General features: G+C 33.8%; 1 long non-coding RNA gene across 1 annotated transcript; it reads left to right on the forward strand.

Annotated features, from left to right (window-relative positions):
- The first annotated feature begins 4,987 nt into the window (after positions 1-4,987).
- On the forward strand, positions 4,988-16,481 carry LOC139501435 (uncharacterized). The gene is made up of 3 exons (XR_011658564.1): positions 4,988-5,239; positions 6,634-6,741; positions 16,323-16,481. It is a non-coding gene; the product is annotated as an uncharacterized lncRNA (long non-coding RNA).
- The last annotated feature ends 800 nt before the right edge of the window (positions 16,482-17,281 follow it).

The following is a 17,281-nucleotide window of genomic DNA, read 5'->3' on the forward strand; positions in this document are numbered from 1 at the left end:
CAAGGATGCAGTCATATGTCAGGTTTAGGAATTTTTGTCAGATAATTATTGTTTGGACTTATATGCACTTCAAAAACTCATAAACGTTCATTTACCAAAGTCACAGATTCTAGATTTCTTTTCTTCAGATTTAAGACCCAAAGAATGCCAATACTAATTAGAAGGTAAAAGTCTGAATCAGCCATGCATTCCCACCATGTTTTAAGTATTAGATATCAAATATCTGGAAAATGAGTTCCATAACCTATCAGTATTTTTAGCTTATTGTGTTCCTTTAATTCTTCTCTCTGTTGTATAGTATCAGTTATAAATGTTAGAATTTTAAATTTCACCTGACTACATCCTTAAATGAATTGCTTAATTTGTTTGTATTAAAATAGAAATGTAAATATATGCCTCACACAAAAATGTGCAAGCTAAGCACTATTTTTCTTGGTTGTTTTTTTGTAACCAGACTGCATGAATATGTGCGCTAGTATCCAGCAAATAAGAATTATAATGAATAAACAAAACTGTCATTAATTTTCTTATGATACCCCACCCATTATTGGGATCTGTATCTTCCTGATTTCATTGAAAGAAAATTTAATTTCTTTTATTTTAATAAAAACATTGTGGAGGCAGATTGTGTCATTTAGGTATTTTGAATAATGGTGCCAAAGTTTCCCTCAGTTCAAGGAATAGCAAGAAAAAAGTTTCTGTTTACATATTATTTAAAATATATAAGGTAATTTTTGAATAATTATAGACTTTTTTGAATACTGTCCAAGCATTAGGTTTCCAACTTTTTTCCACGAGTTCACTCGTTTTAGTTGGTTTTTCCTGACGGGTGTTATTGTCAATGATAGCGATTTTGCCATTTTTCTCTCTCTCTAACAATGTACAAGAATTTCTCATTTATAATTGCTATGATTTTATTAATGCTTATGCTTATGAGTTCTATTAATGTATATTGTTTTAATTATGATTAAAGTTTATTTTGATTTTTTGATAAATGAGAATATCCACTTTATAAATTTAAATTACATAGATAAAATAACATATATCCTCAACCCAATTTCACACATTCAGGTAAATAAGCTAGGATCCTTTTTAAAACAGTCTATTGAACTGAGGACAGTGGACTCTTAAAATATTTACTTTTATTGTGTATATTAATGATCTTCTTGTTATTTTTATTTTCATTTTGTTATGTTGTGTCACAACTATAAATATGTAGTTTTATGACAATAAAGATTTGATTTGATTTGATTAAAATCCAGTGCCCTTCAAGCTGTCTGAGTTATTGGCAATATAAATATATTGTTTGTTTTGTTTAAGCCTATATATTTTAGGGAAAGACGTTAAGGTAATATGCATTGACTAGAAATGTTTGGAATGTTTAGACCTTCCTTTTGTCCATTTACCATGTTTACATCAAACATTAAAGACTTCTTCTCATTTGATGTATTTTCTTACTAAAGTGACAAATTTTATCCTTTTTTCAAAACAATGAAGGAAAAACCAAATATGTTACATATCAACAAAAAGCAACCACTGAATTACCATGATTACAGGCTTCTGACTTGGGACAGGCACATATAAAAAGGCTGAACTCATCAGATGGCAACAAATAGAAATACATATAGCAAAAACATAGAGTGGACATGGTCGAGTAGTTGTACATCCCAACATCAAAGTCACAATGAAATGGCCCAAAAACGGGGCTAAAAAGTGGCGTTAAATCATCAACAATCAATCAATTCCAACATAGAAAAGTCATTAAGTACAGATCTGAGAGTACTCACAGTTACTGACAACTAGTTTAAAGCCAATAACAACTAAAACAAAAATCATGCATCCAAGACTTAAAATATATTGAGTATGTTGTGTTATAAGGTTACTGCCTAATGATATATATCCTACTACTCCTTTTATTAGTTCACCTGGCCCAAAGGGCCTAGTGAGCTTTTATCATCACTTGGCGTCCGTCGTACGGCGTCCGGCGTCCATCGTCCGTAAACTTTCACAAAAATCTTCTCCTCTGAAACTACTGGGCCTTTAACCAAACTTGGCTACAATCATCATTGGGGTATCTAGTTTAAAAAATGTGTCCGATGACCCGGCCAACCAACCAAGATGGTCGTCATTGCTAAAAATAGAACATAGGGGTAAAATGTAGATTTTGGCTAATATCTCTGAAACAAAAGCATTTAGAGTAAATCTGACATGGGGGTAAATATGTTTATCAGGTCAAGATCTATCTGCCCTGCAATTTTCAGACAAATCGGACAACTCTTTGTTGGGTTGCTGCCCCCAAATTAGTAAATTTCAGAACATTTTGCAGTTATTGGTTATTATCTTGAATAATATAATAGATAGAGATAATCTGTAAACAGCAATAATGTTCAGCAAAGTAACATCTACAAATTAGTCAACATGACCAAAATTGTCATTTTACCCATTTATAGGAGTTATTGCCCTTTGTAGGCTACTTTTGACTATTTTTTCTAAAATTTTAGTAATTATTAATCTTTTTAAAAAATCTTCTCCTCTGAAACTACTTCGACAAATTTAACCAAACTTGGCAACCATCATCTTAAGGATATGTAGTTTTAAAAATGTGTCCAATTACCTCGTCCACGAACGAACATGGCTGACATGACTAACAATAGAACACATAGGTATTATGCATTTTTTGGCTTATATCTCTGAATTCAAAGTATTTATAGCAAATCTCCTTTATTAATTTTTTTTTATAATGAATTTTCTTTATTGTAACAAATAGACTAGCACAACAGGTATGAACAAAAGTATACAGAATGGCATTTTCACACAAAGGAAGTATCAAATAATAAAACAACAATTGAATATATATCATGGTGCAATAATAGGTTGAAAATAAATAAATATCTTATAACATTGAAATCTTATGTGTTCTTGCAATATACATAAGTGATGTTTCAATAAAATTTTAACATTTATTATTTATTCTGGGATAGGGATCCAGGGACTCCAGTATTTGTTATATTCCTCTACAGAGAGTATTTTTTTCTAAGTTCAAGTGTTCCTTTAAATAGTTTTTTAAAACATATAAATTTGGTAAAATTTATTGTAGTTTTGTTCGGTAAATATAGTATTTTGAAAATAGAAATATCTTGTTTTTAACAAAATTCAATTTAACATTTTCGTAGATACCAAATAAAATAATCATGATATTCAAAGGCAGTTCAATATTTGTCATTTCAAAAATCCAGATGTTTAGTGCATACCAGAGACTGCCGACCATCGGACAGCTCTAAAATAAATGTTCTATGGTCTCTGGTCCTTCTTCACAAAATGTACATATGTTGTTACTATTTATTTTCATCTTGTAAAGTAGTGAATTAGTTCCCAAAATTCTATTGATAATTCTATATTTTAACCAGCTTAGTGCTTTTAGTATATTTTGTACACGAAGTGTGTATTTTTCCCCCAGTTAATACCAGCCATATTAAGAAGGATCAAACTGGTTTTGTTCCAGGTAGATATATAGGCGAAAATTGTCGATTAATATGTGATATTCTACATTTTACTGAAGAAAATAATATTCCAGGAATTCTCTTGCTGATTGATTTTGAGAAGGCATTCGATTCCATATCTTGGTCATTTCTTTATGATACATTAAGATATTTTAATGTTGGTGAATCCGTTATATCCTGGGTTAAAACCTTTTATAACAATATAACAGCTGCTGTGACACAAAACTGTTGTCTGTCAGAATTCTTCACTATAGAGAGAGACTGTAGACAGGGATATCTTTTATCCAATTATATTGTCTTGCTATGTGCAGAAATATTAGGCATTTTGGTAAGAAATAGTAAGGAGATATATTACTATAGATGATACAGAATTTGTACTTTCTCAATATGCAGATGATACATCATTGATATTAGATGGCTCGCCAGAATTGCTCGATGCATCTCTTCGTGTTCTCCAATTGTATGCTGAAATCTCGGGACTTAAGGTTCCACTAAAGTCAAAATATAGGACACTTCATAAACATCTAAACTTTGCCTGTATTTTTCAACCTATAATGAATAAAGTCATAAACTATGAAAACATATGTTCATTTAAACATACTTTACATATACACACTGTGTAAATTGTAAATAAACTTGAAATTGTTATGTTGTGGCCAAACCGGTTCTTGGGGTGAACACTAAATTTTCAAAAAAATCTGCAGGCCTGCAAGACGACTTAATTTGCTTAAAATTGGTATGGATGCATACTGTAACATGTAATGCAGGGCAAGCCATTGTTGATTTTTCACATACATATGTTTTAATGGCATATTTGTCTAATTTCTGTATTGTACCTTCCATATTCGTTCACTTAGATACATGAAATTAACTGAAACTCGAAAATCAATACCTTTTATAAAAAATCAACAATGGCTTGCCCTGCATTACATGTAATATTATTCGTCCATACCAAATTTAAGCAAATTAAGTCGTCTTGCAGGCCTGCAGATTTTTTTGAAAATTTTGTGTTCACCCCAAGAACCGGTTTGGCCACAACATAACAATTTCAAGTTTATTTACAATTTACACAGTGTGTATATGTAAAGTATGTTTTAATGAACATATGTTTTCATAGTTTATGACTTTATTCATTATAGGTTGAAAAATACAGGCAAAGTTTAGATGTTTATGAAGTGTCCTATATTTTGACTTTAGTGGAACCTTAAAAACCAAGTGTTATTTGGATAGGTAAAGCAAAAAACATAGCCAGGATCAAATTTGTGTAAAGTGGGGATTGAAAGTAGGCACTTAAAGTTAACCATCGAGAGACGTTAACCACCGAGAGTCGGTTTTTAGACCCGCCCAGTGCACCTAAGCACGCCTACTTTTGGAGCTCTTTAGTATGAAGATAAGAAAAATATACGAAATTACGGAACTGTATACCCTGTTTTATCCTTGTTGTTGGTGTTTCTTGCGCATGCGCACAAAGCATAATGATAGTTACGGTTACTGACTCAGGAACCTTGTATATTATATACGTTTAATAAACTGGATCCTTGTTGTGTTCAGTTATCGATACACTACGATGGAATTACGGACCAGTTTAACATAAACATGGTAAATAGATAGACAGCTGATAATCATAATTGATTAAGAAATAACCTGGAAGAAGAAATGAGTTAACTATTGATTACAACAGAGACGAGAATGCAATCGTGTTTGTTCTGCTAAAAAAAGCAGGAACATTGGAGTTTATGGTTAGATTTTAAATATTTATTGTCTCCAAACTGGGTAAATTTGATATAGTAACAACCCCCCCCCCCCCCCCCTTTTTTTTTTTAAATAACTCGAGAACCACACATCTCGCTCGCTTAACAAAGTAACAATAAGAAATAATTATTGTTAGTTTCAATAATAATTAATCATCAAAACTTATCCCCTCCCCGACATCAAAGGAAGTTAAATGTATTATCCCAAAATTAGACCAAATTATTATGATATAAGGACGTCTTGACAGGCTATTATTTTATTTTGTTTTGTTGGGTTTTTTTTTGCTTTGACGTCTTCCTCCTGTATGAAAAAAACATAATAGACCCCCCCCCCTTTTTTCCCATAATATAGCTTTTTAAGAAGTCATAATTATTTGGACTACCCCTGAATATATTTCAGACAGACTCTTCTCTAAAAAAATGTAAACATGATTTGAGAGAAATCTTTGGAATAGTTTTTTAAATGATTTAATAATTATGTCATGTACAAATGTATATAATTGACATTAACATAGTTATAAACTGAGACTACTAGTATAACACATAGTGTTATAGTAGTCTCAGCTATAAACTTTCCATTGTATTGACCAATATGACTAACTCATATGCTCTTTCCCATAAATGTCACAATATCAATATATTACAGTAAAACTGATAGTTTGATGACATTGTTTAAGACTATTGACCTCAGGTCAGCCTAAACTGAGTTTAAAACTGTAATTTATTCATTAAAACAGTTCAAGACATGTACAAATGTACCTTCTGAAATGTGAAATTAAACCTAAGGCATAACATATTATAACATAACATTTATTTAACGCATCAATGTAAAAATATCGGAAATTGATGAGACTGTCATTAAAGTGAGAGGGTTAGCGCTATAGAACCAGGTTTAATCCACCATTTTCTACATTTGAAAATGCCTGTACCAAGTCAGGAATATGACAGTTCTTGTCCATTCGTTTTTGATGCGTTTTGTTTGATTTTGCCATGTGATTATGGACTTTCCCAATTGATCTTCCTCTAAGTTCAGTATTTTTGTGATTTTACTTTATACTTAGTGTGCAGGAAGTGCCACCAAATAAATACTGATTTGTAAAATTAGATGATGATATTTGTGAAGTCAAAGATATTATAGCTAGTTATAACTGGTTTTAGATATAAATCTGAGTAAAAGGTTGATTTATATGTGCTCTTTCATGTTTAGATTATAATTTAAATTTAATCTTTTGAAGTTTTTTTTATAATATTAAGACATTAAAATCACAATTATTTATTTATACACAAAAAAATAATTTTTGTCCTTTTTTAGTTGAATGACTGTACACAAACATTATACACACATAATTTTGATAATTCTGTAATGTTTTTTTTTTCTATAGCCCCAGAATGTGACAAAAGACTTATTAATCCAGATTTACAAAAAATAGAAATAGTTCAGCTACCATAAGACTGCTATGACAAAAATTTTGCAGTTTCCAGAATTTGAGGTAGAGTATAGTTAGGAATAGTTTGATTATGCAGATGCTTAGTTTGCCATAAACAATATGCCCTTGATACAAAAGCAGAGGAAACAAAAAAGTATGAAAATAGTTGAAAAAAGTAATCATTATTACCTAGTCATATACTGTAAATAGAAAAAGAGAAAAGCACTGGTTATGATTTGGTATTTTTAATAGCATTATCATTTGTCCATAACTTGGAATATATACTGGATTGAGCTTGACATTTATTTAATATCATTGACACATGGTTGCAAGAAATGAAAGATGGTAATTTAAACCTAGCAATTTTATTAAGATTTAAAAAAAAAAAGCTTTTGATTTGGTAGAATATGACTTTCTTTGTTTAAAGCTTGACATGTATGGATTTAGTGAGACTACTGATAGTTTTTTTAAGTCGTACCTGAATAACAAAAGGTATACATTTGTAATGTTAACTCTGAACAACAACATGTAAAATTTGGTGTTCCCCAATGTTCTATACCTTGTCCTCTATTGTTTGTGCTATTTATAAATGACCTTCCCTTATGCATTAAAAATTGTGAAACAGACCTATATCGTTGTATATGCTGATGACACCACTATTCATAAATCAGGGGGAAACATCTAGAAAATATAAATGATGATGTTCAAGAAGATTTATACAGGGTTGAAGAGTGGTGTAAAATGAATAACATGTTCATAGATGCAAATGAAACAAAATGTTTGATTACTGGAACAAAGCAGAAACTATTCAGACTTTTCAACCAAACTTGATAATAAATTAAAGTATTACAAAATTCTTCATGTGAAAAAATATTAGTTTCAAAATTGACAGCCCACTAAGTAACTGGAGAAATCAAATTGACCAAGGTTGTGCTAATATATCATCCAGAATATACCATCTTTCTTAAATACATTTTTTTTTATATAACTGCAAGAAAACATAATACAATGGGTGTTCTGCCCCTTATTGACTACTGTTGTATTATTTGGGATGAATGTAAAAATTGAGGGATAACAAGAATTTTAAAAATCCAAAAAAAGGGCAGCATGATAAATTCTAGATGCAGATCCATTATCCCTTTTGGTATATAGGAGCACTATATTCTATGTTAACCTCCGCCAGTAGGTATAAACAAATACTGTTGATAGACGGTATATAGGAGCACTATATTGTATGTTAACTACCGACAGTAGGTATAGACAAATACTGTTGATAGACGGTATATAGGAGCACTATATTGTATGTTAACCACCGACGATAGGTATAGACAAATACTGTTGATAGATGGTATATAGGAGCACTATATTGTATGTTAACTACCGACGGTAGGTATAGACAAATACTGTTGATAGACAGTATATAGGAGCACTATATTATATGTTAACTACCGACAGTAGGTATAGACACATACTGTTGATACACGGTATATAGGAGCACTATATTGTATGTTAACTACCGACGGTAGGTATAGACAAATACTGTTGATACACGGTATATATAAGCACTATATTGTATGTTAACTACCGACGGTAGGTATAGACAAATACTGTTGATAGACGGCATATAGGAGCACTATATTGTATGTTAACCACCGACGGTAGGTATAGACAAATACTGGTGATAGACGGTATATAGGAGCACTATATTGTATGTTAACCACTGACGGTAGGTATAGACAAACACTGTTGATAGACGGTATATAGGAGCACTATATTGTATGTTAATTACCGACGGTAGGTATAGACAAATACTGTTGATAGACGGTATTTAGGAGCACTATATTGTATGTTAACTACCGACAGTAGGTATAGACAAATACTGTTGATAGACGGTATATGGGAGCACTATGTTGTATGTTAACCACCGACGGTAGGTATAGACAAATACTGTTGATAGACGGTATATACATTGTATGAGCACTATATTGTATGTTAACCACCGACGGTAGGTATAGACAAATACTGTTGATAGACGGTATATATAGAAGCACTATATTGTATGTTAACTACCGACAGTAGGTATAGACAAATACTGTTGATAGACGATATATAGGAGCATTATATTGTATGTTAACCACCGACGGTAGGTATAGACATATACTGTTGATAGATGGTATATAGGAGCACTATATTGTATGTTAGCTACCGACAGTAGGTATAGACAAATACTGTTGATAGACGGTTTATGGGAGCACTATATTTTATGTTAACCACCGACGGTAGGTATAGACAAGTTTTGTTGATAGACGGTATATAGGAGCACTATATTGTATGTTAACCACCGACGGTAGTTATAGACAAATACTGTTGATAGACGGTATATAGGAGCACTATATTGTATGTTTACTACCGACGGTAGGTATAGACAAATACTGTTGATAGACGGTTTATGGGAGCACTATATTGTATGTAAACCACCGACGGTAGGTATAGACAAATACTGTTGATAGACGGTTTATAGGAGCACTATATTGTATGTTAACCACCGACGGTAGGTATAGACAAATACTGTTGATAGACGGTATATAGAAGCACTATATTGTATGTTAACTACCGACGGTAGGTATAGACAAATACTGTTGATAGACGGTTTATGGGAGCACTATATTGTATGTTAACCACCGACAGTAGGTATAGACACATACTGTTGATACACGGTATATATGAGCACTTTATTGTATGTTAACTACCGACGGTAGGTATAGACAAATACTGTTGATAAACGGCATATAGGAGCACTATATTGTATGTTAACCACCGACGGTAGGTAAATGTAAAGACAAACACTGGTGATAGACGGTATATAGGAGCAACTACCGACAGTAGGTATAGACAGATGCTGTTGATAGACGGTATCAAAGAGCACTATATTGTATGTTAACCAGCGACGGTAGGTATAGACAAATACTGTTGATAGATGGTATATAGGAGCACCAAATTGTATCTTAACTACCGACGGTAGGTATAGACAAATACTGTTGATAGACAGTATATAGGAGCACTATATTGTATGTTAACTACCGACAGTAGGTATAGACAAATACTGTTGATACACGGTATATAGGAGCACTATATTGTATACTAACTACCGACGGTAGGTATAGACACATACTGTTGATACACGGTATATAGGAGCACTATATTGTATGTTAACTACCGACGGTAGGTATAGACAAATACTGTTGATACACGGTATATATGAGCACTATAGTGTGTGTTAACTACCGACGGTAGGTATAGACAAATACTGTTGATAGACGGTATTTAGGAGCACTATATTGTATGTTAACTACCGACAGTAGGTATAGACAAATACTGTTGATAGGCGGTATATGGGAGGACTATGTTGTATGTAAACCACCGACGGTAGGTATAGACAAATACTGTTGATAGACGGTATATACATTGTAGGAGCACGATATTGTATGTTAACCACCGACGGTAGGTATATACACATACTGTTGATAGACGGTATATAGTAGCACTATATTGTATGTTAACTACCGACAGTAGGTATAGACAAATACTGTTGATAGACGGTATATAGGAGCATTATATTGTATGTTAACCACCGACGGTAGGTATAGACATATACTGTTGGTACATGGTATATAGGATCACTATATTGTATGTTAACTACCGACAGTAGGTATAGACAAATACTGTTGATAGACGGTATATAGGAGCATTATATTGTATGTAACCACCGACGGTAGGTATAGACATATGCTGTTAATAGATGGTATAAAGGAGCACTATATTGTATGTTAACCACCGATGGTAGGTATAGACAAATACTGTTGATAGATGGTATACAGGAGCACTATATTGTATGTTAACTACCGACGGTAGGTATAGACAAATACTGTTGATAGACAGTATATAGGAGCACTATATTGTATGTTAAATACCGACAGTAGGTATAGACAAATACTGTTGATAGACGGTTGATGGGAGCACTATATTGTATGTTAACCACCGACGGTAGGTATAGATATATACTGTTGATAGACGGTATATAGGAGCACTTTATTGTATGTTAACTACCGACAGTAGGTATAGACAAATACTGTTGATAGACGGTATATAGGAGCACTATATTGTATGTTAACAACCGACGGTAAGTATAGACAAATACTGTTGATAGATGGTATATGGGAGCACTATGTTGTATGTTAACCACCGACGGTAGGTATAGATAAATACTGTTGATAGACGGTATATACATTGTAGGAGCACTATATTGTATGTTAACCACCGACGGTAGGTATAGACAAATACTGTTGATAGACGGTATATAGAAGCACTATATTGTATGTTAACTACCGACAGTAGGTATAGACAAATACTGTTGATAGACGATATATAGGAGCATTATATTGTATGTTAACCACCGACGGTAGGTATAGACATATACTGTTGATAGATGGTATATAGGAGCACTATATTGTATGTTAGCTACCGACAGTAGGTATAGACAAATACTGTTGATAGACGGTTTATGGGAGCACTATATTTTATGTTAACCACCGACGGTAGGTATAGACAAGTTTTGTTGATAGACGGTATATAGGAGCACTATATTGTATGTTAACCACCGACGGTAGTTATAGACAAATACTGTTGATAGACGGTATATAGGAGCACTATATTGTATGTTAACTACCGACGGTAGGTATAGACAAATACTGTTGATAGACGGTTTATGGGAGCACTATATTGTATGTAAACCACCGACGGTAGGTATAGACAAATACTGTTGATAGACGGTTTATAGGAGCACTATATTGTATGTTAACCACCGACGGTAGGTATAGACAAATACTGTTGATAGACGGTATATAGAAGCACTATATTATATGTTAACTACCGACGGTAGGTATAGACAAATACTGTTGATAGACGGTTTATGGGAGCACTATATTGTATGTTAACCACCGACAGTAGGTATAGACACATACTGTTGATACACGGTATATATGAGCACTTTATTGTATGTTAACTACCGACGGTAGGTATAGACAAATACTGTTGATAAACGGCATATAGGAGCACTATATTGTATGTTAACCACCGACGGTAGGTAAATGTATAGACAAACACTGGTGATAGACGGTATATAGGAGCAACTACCGACAGTAGGTATAGACAGATGCTGTTGATAGACGGTATCAAAGAGCACTATATTGTATGTTAACCAGCGACGGTAGGTATAGACAAATACTGTTGATAGACGGTATATAGAAGCACTATATTGTATGTTAACTACCGACAGTAGGTATAGACAAATACTGTTGATAGACGGTTGATGGGAGCACTATATTGTATGTTAACCACCGACGATAGGTATAGACATATACTGTTGATAGACGGTATATAGGAGCACTTTATTGTATGTTAACTACCGACAGTAGGTATAGACAAATACTGTTGATAGACGGTATATAGGAGCACTATATTGTATGTTAACAACCGACGGTAAGTATAGACAAATACTGTTGATAGATGGTATATAGGAGCACCAAATTGTATCTTAACTACCGACGGTAGGTATAGACAAATACTGTTGATACACGGTATATATGAGCACTATAGTGTGTGTTAACTACCGACGGTAGGTATAGACAAATACTGTTGATAGACGGTATTTAGGAGCACTATATTGTATGTTAACTACCGACAGTAGGTATAGACAAATACTGTTGATAGGCGGTATATGGGAGGACTATGTTGTATGTAAACCACCGACGGTAGGTATAGACAAATACTGTTGATAGACGGTATATACATTGTAGGAGCACGATATTGTATGTTAACCACCGACGGTAGGTATATACACATACTGTTGATAGACGGTATATAGAAGCACTATATTGTATGTTAACTACCGACAGTAGGTATAGACAAATACTGTTGATAGACGGTATATAGGAGCATTATATTGTATGTTAACCACCGACGGTAGGTATAGACATATACTGTTGGTACATGGTATATAGGAGCACTATATTGTATGTTAACTACCGACAGTAGGTATAGACAAATACTGTTGATAGACGGTATATAGGAGCATTATATTGTATGTAACCACCGACGGTAGGTGTAGACATATGCTGTTGATAGATGGTATAAAGGAGCACTATATTGTATGTTAACCACCGATGGTAGGTATAGACAAATACTGTTGATAGATGGTATACAGGAGCACTATATTGTATGTTAACTACCGACGGTAGGTATAGACAAATACTGTTGATAGACAGTATATAGGAGCACTATATTGTATGTTAAATACCGACAGTAGGTATAGACAAATACTGTTGATAGACGGTTGATGGGAGCACTATATTGTATGTTAACCACCGACGGTAGGTATAGATATATACTGTTGATAGACGGTATATAGGAGAACTTTATTGTATGTTAACTACCGACAGTAGGTATAGACAAATACTGTTGATAGACGGTATATAGGAGCACTATATTGTATGTTAACAACCGACGGTAAGTATAGACAAATACTGTTGATAGATGGTATATGGGAGCACTATGTTGTATGTTAACCACCGACGGTAGGTATAGACAAATACTGTTGATAGACGGTATATACATTGTAGGAGCACTATATTGTATGTTAACCACCGACGGTAGGTATAGACAAATACTGTTGATAGACGGTATATAGAAGCACTATATTGTATGTTAACTACCGACAGTAGGTATAGACAAATACTGTTGATAGACGATATATAGGAGCATTATATTGTATGTTAACCACCGACGGTAGGTATAGACATATACTGTTGATAGATGGTATATAGGAGATAGATGGTATATAGGAGCACTATATTGTATGTTAGCTACCGACAGTAGGTATAGACAAATACTGTTGATAGACGGTTTATGGGAGCACTATATTGTATGTTAACCACCGACGGTAGGTATAGACAAGTTTTGTTGATAGACGGTATATAGGAGCACTATATTGTATGTTAACCACCGACGGTAGTTATAGACAAATACTGTTGATAGACGGTATATAGGAGCACTATATTGTATGTTAACTACCGACGGTAGGTATAGACAAATACTGTTGATAGACGGTTTATGGGAGCACTATATTGTATGTAAACCACCGACGGTAGGTATAGACAAATACTGTTGATAGACGGTATATAGGAGCACTATATTGTATGTTAACCACCGACGGTAGGTATAGACAAATACTGTTGATAGACGGTATATAGAAGCACTATATTGTATGTTAACTACCGACGGTAGGTATAGACAAATACTGTTGATAGACGGTTTATGGGAGCACTATATTGTATGTTAACCACCGACAGTAGGTAAAGACACATACTGTTGATACACGGTATATATGAGCACTTTATTGTATGTTAACTACCGACGGTAGGTATAGACAAATACTGTTGATAAACGGCATATAGGAGCACTATATTGTATGTTAACTACCGACGGTAGGTATAGACAAATACTGTTGATAGACGGTTTATGGGAGCACTATATTGTATGTAAACCACCGACGGTAGGTATAGACAAATACTGTTGATAGACGGTATATAGGAGCACTATATTGTATGTTAACCACCGACGGTAGGTATAGACAAATACTGTTGATAGACGGTATATAGAAGCACTATATTGTATGTTAACTACCGACGGTAGGTATAGACAAATACTGTTGATAGACGGTTTATGGGAGCACTATATTGTATGTTAACCAACGACAGTAGGTATAGACACATACTGTTGATACACGGTATATATGAGCACTTTATTGTATGTTAACTACCGACGGTAGGTATAGACAAATACTGTTGATAAACGGCATATAGGAGCACTATAATTATTGTATGTTAACCACCGACGGTAGGTATAGACAAACACTGGTGATAGACGGTATATAGGAGCAACTACCGACAGTAGGTATAGACAGATGCTGTTGATAGACGGTATCAAAGAGCACTATATTGTATGTTAACCAGCGACGGTAGGTATAGACAAATACTGTTGATAGACGGTATATAGAAGCACTATATTGTATGTTAACTACCGACAGTAGGTATAGACAAATACTGTTGATAGACGGTTGATGGGAGCACTATATTGTATGTTAACCACCGACGGTAGGTATAGACATATACTGTTGATAGACGGTATATAGGAGCACTTTATTGTATGTTAACTACCGACAGTAGGTATAGACAAATACTGTTGATAGACGGTATATAGGAGCACTATATTGTATGTTAACAACCGACGGTAAGTATAGACAAATACTGTTGATAGATGGTATATAGGAGCACCAAATTGTATCTTAACTACCGACGGTAGGTATAGACAAATACTGTTGATAGACAGTATATAGGAGCACTATATTGTATGTTAACTACCGACAGTAGGTATAGACAAATACTGTTGATACACGGTATGTAGGAGCACTATATTGTATACTAACTACCGACGGTAGGTATAGACACATACTGTTGATACACGGTATATAGGAGCACTATATTGTATGTTAACTACCGACGGTAGGTATAGACAAATACTGTTGATACACGGTATATATGAGCACTATAGTGTGTGTTAACTACCGACGGTAGGTATAGACAAATACTGTTGATAGACGGTATTTAGGAGCACTATATTGTATGTTAACTACCGACAGTAGGTATAGACAAATACTGTTGATAGGCGGTATATGGGAGGACTATGTTGTATGTAAACCACCGACGGTAGGTATAGACAAATACTGTTGATAGACGGTATATACATTGTACGAGCACGATATTGTATGTTAACCACCGACGATAGGTATATACACATACTGTTGATAGACGGTATATAGAAGCACTATATTGTATGTTAACTACCGACAGTAGGTATAGACAAATACTGTTGATAGACGGTTGATGGGAGTATTATATTGTATGTTAACCACCGATGGTAGGTATAGACATATACTGTTGGTACATGGTATATAGGAGCACTATATTGTATGTTAACCACCGACGGTAGGTATAGACAAATACTGTTTATAGACGGTATATAGGAGCACTTTATTGCATGTTTACCACCGACGGTAGGTATAGACAAATACTGTTGATGGACGGTGCAAAGGAGTACTATATCGTATGTTAACCACTGACGGTAGGTATAGACAAATACTGTTGATAGACGGTATATAGGAGGACTGTATTGTATGTTAACCACCGACGGTAGGTATAGACAAATACTGTTGATATACGGTATATAGGAGTATTGTATTTTATGTCAAACATCGACGATAGGTATGGACAAAATCCGACAAATACTGTATACAGACAGTGTATAGAAGTACTGTATTGTATGATAAACACTGACGGTTGGTATGGACAATTTCTGTATCATGCATCAATTGTAAATAAAAGTATCATGTGAGTGACACAGGCTCATTGAAGCCTCTAGTTTTGATATTATTAATGTGGAGATCTGGTCTAATTTATCATTTTCTCTATTACATGCATGATAACTGCAACAATTGAATTGAAATAAAAGTGATAATATTTCTGTTGTAGGTTATCAAGATTTAGTGTTTCCATACAAGTGACAAAGATTGAACAACAAAAACATCTCAAACTTTACAGGACAGAGTAGACTTTTTTCACTGTGCTTAGTTTTGTCTTTATGTCTAAATTATGATACCTTTGAAAAAAACAATAAAATATGGAATAACATTTATTTCTATCTTATAAAGTGGAGTGAAGAAATAAGGGGTCATTGAAAACATAAGAATATATTGCTATCATATATGCAGATCAGCAGCCCATACATTTGCTATAGCACATAAATATGGGACCAATAATTTCAAGTTGCCTTTTAAAAAAGACCTTATAATATTAATGTTATGCGAGATACCACCAAAGACCACTAGGTGTTGATCAAATGATATTGTAAATAAGAGGGTTGTCCAAAATATTTCCAACAGCTGTTTGATATACACAACTTTATCAAACCACAATGGTAAAAAAACAGTTTTGGTCAGTCTTAAAAGAAGCAAATATAATTTAGAAAAAGTGCAAGCTGTTGATAAAAACTACAAATAACTGCCAGTCCTAAATGTGGGTGGAGATTACCATTTAGCACAAATGAGTTTCTGGACTAAAGAAAGTAATTTCAGCACAAACCGATTATACCCTTTCAAAAACTATGTGTAGTCCCTTTTATAAAAGTGGCAGATTATCTTTCTATCTAGAGTATCTATGACAACTAACTGCTGCTCCTACATGTCCTAGTGACGTTAGTCTTTGGTTTTTGAAAAGATTGGATATATTGTCACAATTCTTTTCTAAGGAACCGGTCTGATAAACAGGAAGTAGCCAGATTAGCTACTAAATATATGAACACTGAAATATAGTCACTTAAAATTCCCATGGCTGTGTACATGTTCAGATACGAACTATGAAAATTTTGTTTATATCTTTAGAAAAGTAAAATCAAGTATGTATGTCTTTAGTTTTGTCAAATTGCTGGCTTG

The sequence above is a fragment of the Mytilus edulis genome, chromosome 13 (assembly GCF_963676685.1).
Source record: "Mytilus edulis chromosome 13, xbMytEdul2.2, whole genome shotgun sequence".
Taxonomy (NCBI): Eukaryota; Metazoa; Mollusca; class Bivalvia; order Mytilida; family Mytilidae; genus Mytilus; species Mytilus edulis.